A 15,649-nucleotide genomic window follows, 5' to 3' on the forward strand; every position below is an offset into this window, starting at 1 on the left:
TCGCTTCATCCCTCATTGCCCCAATTTGGTCTCCCAGCCCCCTGTTCTCTTCCATGACGGCCCGCATTTGTAGCATGAATAGGCCCCAATCCATCGGCGGCGCTGCTACGGTCGCGGGTGCGGCGAAATTTGGTGCCGCTGTAACCACGTGCGCGAGGGCGCCATTTTGTGCACATGACACCTCCTCAACCACCTCACCATTGCTCTCCTCCATTTCCTCCCTCTGGTCCTGGGTTACCCCTAACCCCTCTTCTAGTTCCCCCACCGGCATCCCGCCGCCTTGACTATCCATGGCACGATTTTCAATTTGGGATGTTATAACAAAATTTCGGCTGCTCCAAATTTTGACCCAAATTTTTTTTTTGTGTTATAAAAAATTTGGTTCGGGACCCGAATCTCACTCCCAGACACCAATTGTTACGGACCGCGGATAAGATGTTAATTTGCCGAGCGGATGGTGCCGCGGCCCGAACCGTTAACAATGACTAAGACCCGAGTCCTTAAACGTGGGCCAAATTGTGCCACAGATATTCAATTTGGAAAAGACAAAGGTGACACGGATGTGAAGAAGAGGAAGAAAGAAGTAGGGAATACGAATATAATTTATTACTATGTACAGGACCAAAGAAACCAAGGAAGAAGGAAAGATAATAAAATAATTTACAGAAGAAATCAAGGAGACAGTGCAATGCTAGCTTACCTACAGTCTTAATTAACCCAGGACAAGACACACAAAACGGACGACAATCAAACTCACACGAATGGGGAAATGGCAGGCAGGAATGGAAGGACTGGTATGAGAGGAAGGTCCAACGGGAACCGGAGCTGGAGCTTGATCCTGCACGGGACGTCGGGCGGGACCACGACGGCCACCGATGCCACCGCAACTGGCCCCCGCGTCGCAGCGGGTCGAAACTGCGTGGTCTCAAAGCTGGTGGTGGTGAACTCCAAGCTGCTGGTGGTGGTGGTGGACTCTAAGCTCATCTGCCATCCCTGGCGCAACTCCTTTCGCACTTCTGGACTTGGACTCCTCTGCCGTCTCTGGCGCACTTCTGGTTTCGCACTTCTGGACTTGAACTCCTCTGCCGTCTCTGGCGCACTTCTGGTTTCTCACTTCTGGACTTGGACTCCTCTGCAGTCTCTGGTGCACTTCTGTTTCGCACTTCTGTACTTGGACTTCTGTACTCTGTACGCCAGAGACGTCTGGCGCACTTCTGGTTTCGCACTTCTGGACTTGGACTCCTCTGCTGTCTCTGGCGCACTTCTGGTTTCGCACTTCTGGACTTGCCCTCCTCTGCCGTCTCTGGTGCACTTCTGGTTTCGCACTTCTGTACTTGGACTTCTGTACTCTGTACGCCAGAGACGTCTGGCGCACTTCTGGTTTCGCACTTCTGGACTTGGACTCCTCTGCCGTCTCTGGCGCACTTCTCGTTTCGCACTTCTGGACTTGGACTCCTCTGCCGTCTCTGGTGCACTTCTCGTTTTGCACTTGTGTCAAAGGCTTCCCCCGCGCTTCTTATAACCCCGCCGGCGATCAAGCCGCCGGCCGCTAGAACACGCCCATCGGTGAGCTCGCCTCGGCCCTGATTGGTCGGCACGGGCCCTCTGGCTCCACCCTTGATGACGATGGGCGGCACGCCCAGGATTCGGCAGCTCCTCCCCCTTCTTCTCCAAGCCTACCTCGTGGCTAATGGAGTCGCGGTGAATGCAGTTGGCAATTGAGGCTTTGGGAATGGGAATGAAAGGGGATCTATCTATTTGAATTCGGTGCAATGGAGTGTCAATTAATGGAAGACAAATCCTTTGCCTCATACACAGAATAAGGAAATAACTACCAACAAGGAGGAAATCTATGATTGGCTAATCGTGATTGTATATGACCTAACTACGGGACGCCCTTTGACCTTTATACACAACTGGAGGCAGGAGGGTCCACAATAAAGCAATAAAAAAAACACAATAAAAAAACACAATCCTCATATCCACAACACTGCACCCTCCTCCTCTTAGGCACGTCCCGGGCCTCTTACCTTTACTTTTAGTGTGGCACGTAGGTGTAGTTCCCTCTACATTTAACCTGACCCTGAGTGTGACAGTTTTAAAACATAAATAAATATGTACCGCTGCTCCATTGCACCCTACCTAACAGACTCACGCCCACAGCTAACCGAATTGCGGAATTGTCTTCAAACTATACATTTATGATGGGGGAGTATTATTTAGTTGACGCTACTTTTATTTACAATACGCAACCCAGGACCTGTGATTGTTCTTTTGGGGGGGAAACAGTCTGCTCTGCATCGACGCACCAGGAAGCACCCAAAACGCACCAATACACCATCAAGCACCAATCGGTGCACAGTCATTGCAGTTCAATAATAAAAATAACCAAACAAACCCTGGTGCTGGTCTTCCTCTTCGGCTCCCTCTGCTGGCTATTGTTATTTTCCTGATGTCATCTTCTTTGCTGGTGGCCTATTTGCAATAAAAGTGCACAAACGTGTCCATCTTTATTTATTTATGGCCCACAGGGCCGACTATTGTGTGGTTCACCTGTGGGGCATAGGTGCCCTGTGGCCAAGGTCCGCCAGCAAGATCTCGGGCCTTCATGGCCGGTTCCAGCAGAGGGGCCATGCCCCAATCCATGGGGTCCATAAGTGCTGCTCAGCCACAGACATGTGGTCCATAAGGTGGTGCATCGATGCAGACAGCTGTGGTTGCGAGAGTTTCGGGCGCCCAATGGCGGACTCGTGCATGCTCCCCTCGGCGCCCAGTGGCGCACAGTCCTCATGTGGGAGACAAGGGGGGAAAAGACAGATGAGCGAGGGGTAAGGTAACAAGGGTACACATCAATAAAGGCAATGCAAGGCGAGGTGCGTATGGAGACGGAGCGGATAAAAGCTCGTCCCTACCGTACGTCACCCCCCCCCTGTCACCTACTCTACACTTGCCCTTACCCCATATTTACAAAATCTACACATTTACAAATTCATCACAACTGTAACGTCTCCCCATATCTCTCCTATACCAAATTCGTCACCACAATCCCTTTAACCAAAATTTGCCATCACCCAATTCATCATCAATCCTCATAAGGAGGAAAAGATGGAACATCAGCACAATGTCACACCCACGTCATGATGCGTCTCACATTCCAGACATTTGCACATCAAAAATAATAAAAACCAACAACCCCGGCATGGTGTGGAGCTTTGTCACCTCAGGTGAGTGCATGTAGATGGTGCGAGGAGATTCTTAATCCTAACTACTTCCTAAATGACTTTAACACACTTTACACTACCTGGGGTCTTTCCCTGCCAATCCATTGGCCAACTTACACTATGCGTTCTAAAAACAAATTCCCATTGACCAAACTGTGGTGCTTATCAATTTGGGGTCTCACTCCCTCGATTCATCTCCCCGTGCCCTTGCACAATTTCCGGGCTGCATCGTGTAGCTCTTCCAGCAGGTCTACCCACCTGCACACCTCCACCACTGTAGTTGCCACCCGAGCTTACCTAGCTCCTCACCCTAACCTATCTAACTGGGGAAGGCCCCTCCTGGCTCTGTCACCCCTCGGTGCCCTCTGGCACTGGGCTACCCGGGTCCGTCCTCCGGATCCTCGGGCCCCATCCACAACAACTCTACCGGCTCCCAGAGCCCACCTGCGGCCTCACCTGGCCAACATCCTCACAGTGGTGGAGTGCCCATCCGACTACACGCACTAACAGGCTACACGCCCAGCCATTTCCACAACACTAATGCACCCATTCAACCATCATTCTTCCACCACGCACCACAGATGCCAATATCCAACCACAATTTACCTGTACCCTCTACGTAACACTTACACTACCCTCCCCGGGTATTCGTGATGGGGGTCCATCCTCCTTTCCCCCATCCACACCTTCGCACCATCCACTCCATTCCACAGTTTCCACCATACTCACTCCACGACCATCCATTCCACACTCCATGTATTTCACACAACCATTCTCCATACACCTGCAGTTGCACACCTGTGCAATCACTTGGTGCCACCTGCACCCTCCTTCCTTCCTGGACCATTTGGTAAACACAGCACACATCACCATCACTCACTCATACACTGCTCCATACACCTGTTTAGTTGCACACCTGTGCAATCACCCCTTTAAACACTCACACGGCATCATCTGTTCTACCTGGTGCCCTGCTAAAACTCGCGCTTCCCCGTCGCCCCTTACATTATTGCGCTCCCTCGTCATTATCATCCAACTACCCTCTCTATGTCCCCACTACCGGTTCAATTGTCACAACCTAACCTTAGCGTTACCTGTGGTCACTCTCTAGGTCCCTACACAAGATATCCTAACCCTCCCGGGCTAGTTTTCACTGCCAAAAACCCTATAACCAAGTGCTCCTTTGCCCCCGTGGTGTGAGATGGCAGGGTTGCCATCCCACCACATCGGGTATCTCTCACTACCAATTTTGCACACCAAATTCCAGCTAATTAAAAATTTGCCAATCACTACCAATCATCTGCCAATCATCACTCTGCCAATCCTTTGCCAATCATCAAATTTTGCTTTTTTTAAATTTCGGGTCCAAAACACTATCCTCATCACACGTCTACTCACTTGAGCCTCTCGGTGCGCCAATTCATCTACAAAGCTCAGCTTCGTGCAATGAATGCGGGTTGCTTGGTGCCAGCGGCTGGATGCGTCCGGCACTCGGTGCAGGGAAGGAGGTTTACCCGGGCCGAGATCCCACGCACCATCCCGGCACAGAGCCGTCCAATGGCCCTGGCCCGATCTCGCCCTGCCGGAACGCCTCAACAAAAAGGGGTCGCCATGACGACCCTTCCTACCGGGCCGCGCGGTCCGCATAGCGGAGCACGGACGCGGCCGTTCAGGGCGAGGCCCGGCGTGGATCCCGCACGGCGGTTCTTTCGAAACCGTGGCGGTCACGATCCCCGCGGATCCCCGCGCCACGCAAAGCTGCCCGGCACGCACCGAGGGCCCGATTCGGCTATACGTCACTCTAACCGCTAACCCGGTTAGCGTCGATGCTCCACTCGCATGCTCACACCCCGCAGCTCGTTCCTTGCTCATACATCCAGCCGTTCCCATGCTATTTGTCATTGCACCTTCTCTTACACACCCAGGTACACTCATGCCGCTTACAGACTTTGTCACACACCTGACCACCGCACACCTTTGCACACACTCATCGTTCGCATACCTCACCAACACACCTCTTCGCGCCCCCTCCTCGGTCACCTCCTCTGTGACAACCACGGGTGTGCTCTCACTTGCACACCCAATCACGTGCTTCACTACCAACTCCAGTGTGCATTCCCATACGCGCTCTACCATTCCAGGTGTGCATCCTTCCATTCCAGGTGTACATTCTTCCATTCCAGGTGTACATCCTCTCTCACCTGCCACAACCAACTCACGCTCCGTGTCACTCTTACCACTCTCACCTCCACACTCGGTCGCGCATTCACCCTCACTCTCGACCGCGCACTCTGTCCTTATGCACCCGTCCGTTACACACCTTTCTCGCGCATCCTCTTGCGCACTCTCTCCCGTTACATCCTCTGTAACACTCCCCACTACGCGCTTCGATGTGCCCCCTCGCACACGCGCTACGACCAACTCACTCTCGACAGCACACTCACACCTCGGCGTGCACTTTTTCCTCACACACCCCAGAGTCGGACATTCTCGCACACCTCCTCCTTCGCACACCGTACCTGTCGCACACTTCACCAACGGCCTCTCATAAACACCCGGGTCCAAACCAACCCCCAAGCCGACTGAATCTTCCCTCACACCATATACATTTCCGCGTATATCGCCACTCACCTTGGCACCTCATCTCCGCACCTCCTTTGCCACCTGCAAACTCTTTATTTGGTTAGCGAGCACACCATCACGATTTGAGCACCGACCTTGTACATATTCCATCACCTCCTCCCTTATCTCCCTCTTATTTTCCGTCCGTCTCTTCTTAATTTCACTCACCCCCTCTTCCACTTCCTCTAACTTTTGCTTCACCTCTTGTATTTCCCGGTGCGTCTCCTCAATTTCGTCCTCTAAGGCCACCTTGACCGTTTCTATGTGCGTCCTCACCTCCCGGTCCTTCGTCTCCATTGCCTCCGTCACCTCGTCCAACCTCATTGTCAGTCCCTCACGTACCATCTGGCATTCCCTCTTCGTCGCTATCAAGTCATTTTTTAGTTCTTTTTGTGTCGCCTTTAACCCTCCTAGTACCGCAGTGTTCTTTTGTACCTGCTCCACTAACTCCGTCTGTCCCACCGTCAGCTGTTCCACCTCCTGCGTCAGGTCCTCTATGCCCCCTTGTAACTTTGCCGTCCCATTTCTCACCTCTTTCTCCATACGCTTCTCACCTCGCTTTACCTCCTCGCGTACCCCCGAGACCTCCTCGCTTACACCTCGTCTGATCTCCTCTCCCATTTCTCCCATCTCTTTAGTAGATGCCGCCCTCATTTGTTCTAATTCATCCCTCTGAGCATCCAATTTACCTTCTAACCCGACTTTCACCTCCTCTATCTGGTTTCCCCATCCATTTGATTTCCCGGGCGGATTGCTCCCCTATCTCCGGCAATTTGCCTTCCATCTTATCTTCTAGCCCCGTTAACCCATTCTTTACCTCTTTTACCCCGTTGTCTAAATCCTCAATTTTATTGTCTAAACCCTCAAATTTATTGTCTAAACCCTCAAATTTATTTCCCATATTGTTTAACCTGTCTCTTAATTGCTCACTAGTACCCCTCGCTTCATCCCTCATTGCTCCCAATTGCTCACTAGTACCCCTCGCTTCATCCCTCATTGCTCCCAATTGCTCACTCATACCCCTCGCTTCATCCCTCATTGCCCCAATTTGGTCTCCCAGCCCCCTGTTCTCTTCCATGACGGCCCGCATTTGTAGCATGAATAGGCCCCAATCCATCGGCGGCGCTGCTACGGTCGCGGGTGCGGCGAAATTTGGTGCCGCTGTAACCACGTGCGCGAGGGCGCCATTTTGTGCACATGACACCTCCTCAACCACCTCACCATTGCTCTCCTCCATTTCCTCCCTCTGGTCCTGGGTTACCCCTAACCCCTCTTCTAGTTCCCCCACCGGCATCCCGCCGCCTTGACTATCCATGGCACGATTTTCAATTTGGGATGTTATAACAAAATTTCGGCTGCTCCAAATTTTGACCCAAATTTTTTTTTTGTGTTATAAAAAATTTGGTTCGGGACCCGAATCTCACTCCCAGACACCAATTGTTACGGACCGCGGATAAGATGTTAATTTGCCGAGCGGATGGTGCCGCGGCCCGAACCGTTAACAATGACTAAGACCCGAGTCCTTAAACGTGGGCCAAATTGTGCCACAGATATTCAATTTGGAAAAGACAAAGGTGACACGGATGTGAAGAAGAGGAAGAAAGAAGTAGGGAATACGAATATAATTTATTACTATGTACAGGACCAAAGAAACCAAGGAAGAAGGAAAGATAATAAAATAATTTACAGAAGAAATCAAGGAGACAGTGCAATGCTAGCTTACCTACAGTCTTAATTAACCCAGGACAAGACACACAAAACGGACGACAATCAAACTCACACGAATGGGGAAATGGCAGGCAGGAATGGAAGGACTGGTATGAGAGGAAGGTCCAACGGGAACCGGAGCTGGAGCTTGATCCTGCACGGGACGTCGGGCGGGACCACGACGGCCACCGATGCCACCGCAACTGGCCCCCGCGTCGCAGCGGGTCGAAACTGCGTGGTCTCAAAGCTGGTGGTGGTGAACTCCAAGCTGCTGGTGGTGGTGGTGGACTCTAAGCTCATCTGCCATCCCTGGCGCAACTCCTTTCGCACTTCTGGACTTGGACTCCTCTGCCGTCTCTGGCGCACTTCTGGTTTCGCACTTCTGGACTTGAACTCCTCTGCCGTCTCTGGCGCACTTCTGGTTTCTCACTTCTGGACTTGGACTCCTCTGCCGTCTCTGGCGCACTTCTGGTTTCGCACTTCTGGACTTGGACGCCTCTGCCGTCTCTGGCGCACTTCTGGTTTCGCACTTCTGGACTTGAACTCCTCTGCCGTCTCTGGCGCACTTCTGGTTTCGCACTTCTGGACTTGGACTCCTCTGCCGTCTCTGGCGCACTTCTGGTTTCGCACTTCTGGACTTGGACTCCTCTGCCGTCTCTGGCGCACTTCTCGTTTCACACTTGTGTCAAAGGCTTCCCCTGCGCTTTTTATAACCCCGCCGGCGATCAAGCCGCCGGCCGCTAGAACACGCCCATCGGTGAGCTCGCCTCGGCCCTGATTGGTCGGCACGGGTCCTCTGGCTCCACCCAGGATGACGATGGGCGGCACGCCCAGGATTCGGCTGCTCCTCCCCCTTCTTCTCCAAGCCTACCTCGTGGCTAATGGAGTCGCGGTGAATGCAGTTGGCAATTGAGGCTTTGGGAATGGGAATGAAAGGGGATCTATCTATTTGAATTCGGTGCAATGGAGTGTCAATTAATGGAAGACAAATCCTTAGCCTAATACACAGAATAAGGAAATAACTACCAACAAGGAGGAAATCTATGATTGGCTAATCGTGATTGTATATGACCTAACTACGGGACGCCCTTTGACCTTTATACACAACTGGAGGAAGGGAGGGTCCACAATAAAGCAATTAAAAAAACACAATAAAAAAACACAATCCTCATATCCACAACAATATATATATATATATATATATATATATATATATATATATATATATATATATATATATATATATATATATATATATATATATATATATATATATATATATATATATATATATATATATATATACATATATACAGTGGAACCTTGACTTACGAGTGCCCCAACTTACGAGTTTTTCGAGATACGAGCCGTCGCTCCGGCAGTTTATTGCTTTGAGATGCGAGCCGAGATCCGAGTTACGAGCTTTCGCCACCCGGTCACGTGGTTATCTTGCCGTTCAAGTACGTATCTCTGTCGTATAGCGCTGCATTTTTTTTTTCGCATTTTGGTTATTTCGAGTTCACGCCGCCAGGTGGGTTGTTCTGGTCACGTGGTTATCTTGCCGTGCACGTACAGTACGTATCTCTGTCGTATAGCGCTGCATTTTTTTTTCCGCATTTTGGTTATTTCGAGTTTACGCCGCCAGGTAGGTTCTGGTCACGTGGTTATCTTGCCGTTCAAGTACAGTACGTATCTCTGTCGTATAGCGCTGCATTTTTGTTTTCGCATTTTGGTTATTTCGGAAAATTTCATGTTCATGTCGAACATTTCATGTTCATGTTCATGTTTTCATGTTCATGCCATGCCAGGCCACAACTTGTTCAGAGTGCCGGCGATAGCTCGCCTTCTCTTTGTGGAAAACACGGTGAGATCCTTAACATCCAACAACTAATGGGACGCAAACGGGGCGCCCAGTTTAGCGGTACACACATTGATGAATCACCCTGCCTGTGATTCACCCATGACAGGTTATAGCTGGGTCGGGATTCAAACCCAGGCTGGACAGTTTAGACTTTAGAGTCAAGTGTGCGTACCTCCAGTCCAGGCCATCCTGCCAACTTGTATGCTGCATACAGGTGAAATATAAAGCGCGAGATATTTTTATATATACTGTATATTTTTTAAAAAATTGGTGTGGTTTTTGGCGGGCTGGAACGGATTAATAGCATTTCAATGCATTTCAATGGGGAAATTTGATTTGAGATACGAGCAATTTGAGTTACGAGCTCGGTCACGGAACGAATTAAACTCGTAAGTCAAGGTTCCACTGTATATATATATTAGTAAGGGCATTTTATGAGATATTTCACAAATCTGTTAACTAAATTGTTACCAAAATATTTCTTCACCAATATGTTTGTAAAGGTGTGTAATAACATGTGTTAAAATGTTGAAGTTCAACTCCCGTGGGAAACCCAGAAAAAAAGCTGTTGAATTCGGGTACCGAAAAATTATTTTCCAGAATTTTTATTTTTTTTAATCGGCCCTTAAGTAACTTATGAGGGGTCAAATAAGGGTTTTTCATGATTCTGAGTTGATTGTTAACATTTATATTTTCACTTTTACATTTACACACAAAGTAGCTTTTATTTCACATACATATATAATACTCAAGAGTTATTTCTCATTCACAATGTCAGAAGTTTCAACAGTCATTGTCTATGTCTTCTTCAGACTCAACAACATCATGACTGCAGTTTCTGCATGTAATGCCATTACAGACTCCACAGGCCGAGATGCACGTGACCCCATTCTTCTTGCAGCTGCATCGCCGGTTGCTGCAATCTCCATGACAATTACAGCTCGTGAACTGCAATAGCTCCTCAGGAGCCGTGGGGTCCAGTGTTGGAACTGGCTCATACCCATGCACACCTATTGTCCATCCATAGTCACTGGGGTTCAGAGACATGCTCTGTAGAAGGATCCAGTCCCGGGTCTGCAGGTAGGCACGGAGTGAATGTTGTGCAGCTGCACCCTCTGTTGGAGGTAGAGTCTCTGGTTTGATCACTCCTGCCGCTGCCTTCCTTGACAACATGTTGAACCGAATTTCACCCAATGTAGTATCTCGTCCATGGTAAATGTACTTGAAAATCGCAGTACCAGCCTGAATCACTGTTTCCTTGGTGGCTTCTGTGTCAAGGAAGATGTCGATGTACTCAGCCGCGTCCCCTTCGCAAAACCTAAAAAAAAGCACCAGGTCTATGTCGAGTACAGTATAATGTAAAACAGAAATAAAATTATTATTATTTTTAACATTTATACTATGATGACAATGATTATAATTATTATTATTATTAGTATTAGTATTATTTGCCGACGTAATAGTAGTATTATCATTATTACCTGGCAAATAGATTGGGTGTTGGGCTAGCGGCTAGGGTGCCGGCTTAGGATCCTAGGATCCTGGGTTCGAATCCCGGTCGATCGCTGAATTAACTCCGGGGGGTTGACTCAGCCTGTCATCCTTCGGAGGTCGGCAAATTGAGTACCAGCTCACTGGCAATGCCCTGTGTGTTGCAAGAGGCGACCAACAGGGTTGGCGTCAGGAAGGGCATCCGGCCGTAAAACATTGCTTCAAAAAGGGGACCAAAAAACAACAACAACCATGGTTCCCGAAAAAGGCCAACCCGTGCTTTGCGAGGGAAGGGAAGGGGCAAGGGGGGAGATTTGAAAGGGATGGGTGATGGGGAGGATTTGGAGGGGAGGGGTGAGATTGGATTTTGAAAAGTGTACGATTCATGGGAAACGAACATTTTTTGCAAAATGAGTTTGAGACCTTCGAGTCAAAAATACGTTTGAGGACACTGGAGGAGGGGTGGAGTTCTGGATAGTTTAGGGAATTTAGAAAGGAGGAACTGTAAGAGATGGTATTATATATATCCCTGCTTTGCGGGGAAAAATGGCCTCTAAAGGTGGTTATAAATAGAGTTGTTTTCCCATGACCAGCGATTGCAGAAACCGTATCACACCCCGTGAAGGCGTGACAGAAGAGCAGGTAGCTCTTCTGTGTTTCGGAGAGAGATTCTTTGATCTTTCGGACGTCATAAGAGCCGTTTGATGTGGTTAAGAAGAGTGGATGGTGGCTGTCTGAGCTATGGTGCACCAGCATTACCAGCACGTCTGCATCTTCTGCCCGCACCTGAAAATATAACAACATGTACAAAGCATAATGAACCGTTCAAGAACAGATTTAACTTTTCAACAGTGTGAATTCTCTTATTTTTAAATTACCCCATCTCCCCCCGGGCTCCATCCAATAGTTATACTAACTGAAGACACAAATGGTACTGACCTCAACAGAGCCATCTGAAGCAGCAGCCAATGCCTCTCTCACAATTGAAGTGTCAGCATCATTGTCACACTGCTCCACAGTGATGTGATGTTTTCGGAAGGTTGAAGAGAGAAGGTGGATGAGCTCACTCTTATGAGTGTTGTCCAGAAACTTTGCTCTTGGGGTCCAGTTGGACATATCCGGTCGAATCTGGGGATTACAGCAGGAATTCTTGGTACGCCGGATGTGGTCGTGATCTTTTGGTGATCTGCTGTAGCCATCAAAGACCACAATGATCTTCTGGGAGCAGCGGCCCAGATACTGCACGTAGCTCAGGTAACTGTTGGCGATCTCCTGCCAGGTCTGACGTTGTTCCCACTTCACCATGTAGACAAGCCATCCGCCATCAATTACGAGGGTGCAGCAGGGTTGGTTAGTCAAGTCAAGTGGATCAGTTAACGCCTTCAGGCTTGTAGTTGAAAAGTCTGCCTTGTTTGCCTTGTTCATCTTCTGATCTTTGTTGCTGAACAGGGACAATGGGAAGGGAGTCAGCTCATACTGTAAGCTTGTCTCAATTGTCATATCCCGCTGGGCGAAAATGATCAGTCGGTTGAACAACTTTAGGGAGTCAAGGTGAATCTTTTTCTCGTTGACCAAGGGAAATTTTCTTAGTGATGACAGGGCTTTTATCTTTGACTTGACATCCATGGTCGACGTCACTGACTGTCCATCCAGCTTGATCTGCATCTCCATCCCAACTTCAGCTGCTCTCTCAGCATTGACTGCGTCATCTCCAGTGCTTGTGAATCCTGTTGAGAAAGACACGAGCAGCTCCTTGTCTCTATCGTTGTCGAATGGCTTGATCTCCTCAAACCATTTTAGGACAAGTTCAACTGCCTCTGCATCTCGCTTCATCTGTGTCTTGGCAAGGTCTCTGTGGACTGGAACATGTTTACTGACGTCCTCCTCCATCCGCCGGTTGACATCAGACAGGTGACTGAGGGTGAGCACCCAGCATTTGTGGCCAGAAAAACTGTTTCTCATTCTTCCTCTGCTCAGTCCACCTTGTGACTTGGCTGCCTTCATTAATGTCTGCTCAATGCAAATGTCACACCATGTGCCGGACCACTCATGACTTGAGTAATGGACAACGTGGTTCACGTGGGCAGTGAGACGTTCTAAGGTGTCTTTGTAAGCAGGCAAAGTTTCTAGTTCCTTCATGAGTTGACAGTACAGCCGTGCGCCCTTGGCATACTGATGATGGCCTGCAGCGGCAAAGATGTGAAGCATCTTGGTAACAATGCAGGACAGATGCCCATTGTGGTCTGCAAGTCGCTCGGTTCTGATAAAGACCTTGATCACATCTACCATGTGGTGGTACTCCACCCAGAGTGCAGGTGTTCTTCCTCCTTTTGCGAGTCATTTGAAGGTTTCTTCAAACCTTTGCTCAAACACTGGCATTACTGGGTCTGAGTGTCTGGCTCCCATCTTCCCATCAGCCACCTTCTCCATGAAGGTCTTCATGTCACCACGCTCCTCCTCAGTGAAGGCAAGTTTCATGATGTGTTGATAGATGGCTGCATCGATGAGGAGGTGAACACGGATTGCCTTGTCAAAACATCCTCCATCCATGATGTGGTTGGCTGTCGTACTTCCAGGATAGATCAACTGCATCACATCTAGTAGTCCAGAATCTTCCATGATGTTACCCATTGATCCAAGATAAGACTTCAGCAGGTGAAAACCACCCAACCTTGGAATGACGGGTAGATTTGCCTGCTTTATTATATTCACAGCCTTCAGCCAAATCGGAAGATCAAAGGTCACTATAGCGACCCCAGCGCGCCGTATGCACTCTTTCAGAGTGGTGAAGATGGTGTTGAGGTCATTAGGGTCTCCTTCAATAACTGGGAGGAACTCGATCTGTGTGCTCTGCTTTGCATCATTAGCATGGATTCTCTTCATCCAGCCATTCCAGTTGGAGTGTGGGAACTCAGGATCGTTGGCTTTGATCACCCACCCCGCTGCCCAGAGTGTGTCATCTGGAGTGAGGAGTGGCTGATCATGAGCCAGGGAGGAGGAAAGCTCAGCGAGGGGGAGAAACATGATCGCGTTCGTTCCTATCTGTTTCCTGTTCGTAAATGGAATAATCTTTACTTCAGTTCCTCTCAGGATCTTAGCTTTGTCGAGTGCCTTCAACTTCACCCGGGGGAAAGCTGCTGTTGTCTGTGGATCTGGCAAAGGTGGTGCCGGAGAGGTGACTTCGATCCAACCCATTGAGTGAAAGGGAGTGTTTCCGTGAATAGAGACAATGTTTAAATCTATATTGTCTCCAACAAACTGAGTGACTGCATTGTTTGTTTCCCCAACCTCCATAAAGACCACCTGATTATTACTTGACAATTCACTTTCACTGGCTGGCACTTTGGCTGTCATCACTGATTGATCCTCAAGCGCAGCATCAACCGCAACCTCATCATTGATCTGTTCATCGGTTTCCTCCACAATGGTGTCAAGAGTGCCAGAAGTATCTGGAACATCATCTCCACTCCTACTATTAAGGAAGCAGTATTTGTAGTTTTGTGTCTCCGTGTAAGACTCAGTGTATCCCAGCCGGTGGAACTTGTTGAGCATCCATTTTGACCCAAATCTATGATCAAGTTGTATGGCAAGCCCCATTTGGTGTGGCAATACTCCAGACCGAGGTCGACAGGCCTTAATAAAATTTTGCCCCCAAACGGCAACTCTTTCGTCTGTCTTGACAATCGGTCTCAAGAACATCTGAAGGCTTGCAGGAACAAGTGTCAGCTGACTATCGATGTCAGTCATACTGTGTGTGGTGGGGTATGACTTTGGACCTAAATCAATCAAGGCAATATCATTGGATATGAACTTGAGTGCCGTCTTTATGATCTGAGTCTTCTCATCTCCATGGTCAAGATTAGCATGATGCACTCGCAGAATATTGTCGGTGCCATCTTTGAGACAGAGTACATCTGCCCTTCTTTCCTGTGTTGTGAAATACAAGGTGTCTTCGTATTTCTCTAGAAGTTTTATCTTTAGCCAATGCTTTGAATAAGAAAGGCTCTTCTCTGGTGACTGATCAATCTCCTGCAGCTTTTCATGGACTTGGTCCATGTTCATTACCCCATGCTCTAATTCTGAGTCTAACCATTCGCAGAATTCAATAAAAACTGCCTCTCGCTCCTCATCAATACTCCTCTGTCCTCTCTTCCTTTTTCCTTCCTCATCAGTCTTGGACAAACTGTCACCTCTCGCAAACATAAGTTTGCATCGCAAATGGTACAGTGTTTCTTCTGCTACCAAGTCGTTGATCCCTTCCAGGCGTCCAGTGACTTCAGTGCCCCAGTCATCCCTGCGACTCCGTGCTGTCTTCAGCAAGCTTGCCTTCAGTGTATCTGCAGTCAAATTATCTGGCACTCTGTATTTCTTTCTAGCTTGTGCTGGATTATTTTTGTAGAGCTGGGCTGGTTGGTTGCAAAGAATGCATACATCCTTATACAGGAGGTCAACTGACTGTGATCTTCTAGAACTGCAGCCAGTTGATGAACTGAACTCACAAGTAGTGCGTCTTCTCTTCAACTTTGATGACTCTTTCTCTGCCTTTGATGCTTGAGCTGACTTCTTGGTGGTTGCAACAAAGTTGTTGTACAGATCATTTTTACACTTCTGGTGGTACCTCAGTTTTCCTTCCTTTTGAGCCTCCTTCATACGTTCCACAACAGTAACATTTTCGACAGTTTCTGCTTGTTTCAATAAAGTTGAGTATCCCTTTGGAGTTGCCTGTATGAGCCTTTCAGCTGGTGTC

The sequence above is a fragment of the Myxine glutinosa genome, chromosome 8 (assembly GCF_964187855.1).
Source record: "Myxine glutinosa chromosome 8, kmMyxGlut1.1, whole genome shotgun sequence".
In the NCBI taxonomy this organism is placed as follows: domain Eukaryota; kingdom Metazoa; phylum Chordata; class Myxini; order Myxiniformes; family Myxinidae; genus Myxine; species Myxine glutinosa.